We start from the raw sequence: 2,862 nt of genomic DNA, 5'->3' as shown, positions 1-2,862 counted from the left end.
TGTGTGTGTGTGTGCCTACTTTCTTGTACAAGTGCACCTCCTGCCTTGCAGTGTATGTGTGTGTATATGTGTGTGTGTGTGTGTGTGTGTGTGTGTGTGTGTGTGTGTGTGTGTGAGAGAGTGTGTGTAAGTGTGTGTGTGTGTGTGTGTGTGTGTGTGTAAGAGAGTGTGTGTAAGTGTGTGTGTGTGTGTGTGTGTGTGTGTGTGATGTTCTGCTGTTCTGAACACGTCACATGACTCTCCTGCTCTCCTCTAACAGGAAGTCTCCTCTCTGAAGAACAGTATTCTGGGTATGAGCATGTGGATGATGAGCTTCTCTCAGGTAAAAAAGAACAGAGTGTGAGTTTGTGGAACTCCATGAACTGAAAGATATTAGAACTGCAATTCCAAATCAGAAATGACTAAATGTGTCCTTTCTGAGGTCTGATTTTGATGTATTGTAGAGAAGAATTACAGGAACTCCAGTGTTTTAATGCTGACACATCACATCTCCCAATCAACCTGATCTTACTTGAAGCTTCTGAAATCCCTCTTATCAAATGGATCAAAGCTTCTTTGGATCAGGATTTGATTGAGTAGAAATGTGTTGAAATAAAAGCCAAAACAAACAAATTGTTCTTTTTCCAGTAAAGTCTGGGATTGGAGAAAAGGCTGAGGATTATGATGATGTCATCGACACCAGTGACTTCATAAGTGGGTGCAGTTGTTAACTGATCACATCAATGTAGTGAGTTCACATTAAAGCATGAGGTCAGAATGTGATGGAGCTGTTTGTACAGACCCTCTGCTTTTCTTTCATTTAGGTGCTACAGGAAGAGTCGAGGCACCAGAGGACTACGATGATGCCGTCACTGCTGGACCGATCCCTGATAACGTGGATGGTGTGCTTCTGTTTTGGGATTTGTTTTAGAAAGCAGTAGAAATGAAACACACACACTGCAAATACGTTTGTTTATTGCTTTGTGTGGACTGAGATTTTTGACATGTACCATGTCATTTTGCATCGTGTCATCAAATCCACAGTGTACAAACTGCCACTTCAGTCCACTTGAAATAGCTTGAAATCTCTGTGTTTTGGTGTAGAGGATGAAGCTGAGAATTATGATGACGCCATTACAGCTGATCAGAAGTCAGTTCTACTGACAGGTATGATAAGAATGTGAGCGTATTTCATCCACAAGCATCCAAATGATCATTAATGACCTTCATGTGGATTGAATAGCTTTTATCTCTCCATTCTGACAGAGGACGTGTGAGAACTATGATGATGCAGTTACTGCTGAAACAAACCCAAACATCATCACAGGTCAGTTTTTTTCTGCAAATATACAAAAGGAAAGAAAAGCTGATGAGGGAACCACTGTTTCTAGCTGCTATGAAATAAGTGAGAAAAGGAAGGAACTTGTTTTTCTGAAGAACTACAACATCATCTGTAACTATAAATGGATCAAAATGAGCACATTGAATTGTTTCCTGTGTGGAAAAAGTGTAATTGTTGGTAAATTGGTATAAGAGGAATAAAAGACTTGGGGACGTGCAGTTAAAGTGAAATGATCAACGTTAGTGTGGTAACAGTAACTCAGCTTCATCACACCACCCTGTAACTCAGTATTTTACTATAACAGCAACACACACAGTCATTTATTACTTCTTCATTTCTTTCTTCACTACACACTCCAGAAGATGAAGATGAAGATGATGATGATGTGATCAGTGAGGAACAGGATGTAGGAGAGACAGGAAGTAAGTGAGGTGTTTATTCTGCTAATGTACATGAGTGTAAAAGCAGTGAAGTTAAAGCGAGACTTTATTCTAGACCATATATAATATAAAGATCAGCTTTGTGTTTTATAATCTCCATTCTGTCATTGAACAAGTGCAGCCATATTTATGAAACAGTTTAGAGAAGTTCTAGATTTCTGTCTCATTTCCTTCTCCATCTTCTACACATGTCCTGTGTTTATATGAAGAAAGCTGAATTGATAAAGATCCTTTTTTACACATGATGAAAAATCTTCTTAAACACGTTCCTACACGGTGCCTCATTGACTGGATTCTGAAGGTGTTCCATCACAATGACTACAATCCAAACCATCTATTCAAGAGCTCAATGTATTTCTTTTCCAGAATGTGATGAGGTGGAGGAGAAATCTCAGAAAAACAGGGACCATGTGACTGAGACACGCCACCAAAGGCCTTTTCTCAGGAAATTACATTTCAACTTTTACAAAGACAAAAAATGATTTGATTCTACTTCCAATAATGTCATGTTTTCTGAATGGTGTTGATTCTCCCCCTAGTTATTAGTAAATAGAGTAGTGAGAGTTCAATCCCTTTCATATGACTTCATGCAAAATCTCCAGCTTTTCCTTTCCTACACTTTTAATGCTATAAGTCAACTTCAATATCACTGTCACACCACAACTCATTTATCACAACAATTCTTTCATCAAAACTGCTCTGATTTTCATCTTCATGTTTTCCATTCATCAACTTCTTATTCAGTGTGTTTAGAAATGTGTTAGTGACTATAAACCACTTCACAACTAACAAAAGCTTTTTATTCCTTAAAACTATACTTTTTTATTCAGTTCAAACAAAGACACATTTACATTTCTGTTCAATTCTGTGTTTTTAACTCCAAACTATAGAAATTAATTGGATTCCAGAATTCCTTTATGAAATATTCACACTCTGACATGCTAATTAGATTAGCCTGCTATATTGCAGTGTTTATTCGCTAGCTGGATATGCTGCAAGTCAGATCTAGTAGATGTCATTAGTGTAAATATAGAAACAGTTTTATAAAGTTTTCTCAGATTTACATTGGAGTTCCTCAGGTTTCATTCAGGATTCTCTCGT

The 2,862-nt window shown here is 37.7% G+C and overlaps 1 long non-coding RNA gene across 2 annotated transcripts; it reads left to right on the top strand.

Moving 5' to 3' along the window:
- The first annotated feature begins 214 nt into the window (after positions 1-214).
- Positions 215-2,549, top strand: LOC124400879. Of its 2 annotated transcripts, none has more exons than XR_006928457.1 (7): positions 215-322; positions 628-693; positions 804-881; positions 1,084-1,146; positions 1,246-1,306; positions 1,681-1,743; positions 1,971-2,549. It is a non-coding gene; the product is annotated as an uncharacterized LOC124400879 (long non-coding RNA). The 2 variants fall into 2 exon arrangements; XR_006928458.1 differs by having other exon boundaries at positions 2,128-2,205.
- The last annotated feature ends 313 nt before the right edge of the window (positions 2,550-2,862 follow it).

Source organism: Silurus meridionalis, chromosome 18 (genome assembly GCF_014805685.1).
Source record: "Silurus meridionalis isolate SWU-2019-XX chromosome 18, ASM1480568v1, whole genome shotgun sequence".
Classification (NCBI taxonomy): Eukaryota; Metazoa; Chordata; class Actinopteri; order Siluriformes; family Siluridae; genus Silurus; species Silurus meridionalis.
The sequence above is the reverse complement of the archived record's forward strand: the minus strand, read 5'-3'. Positions and strand labels throughout refer to the sequence as shown.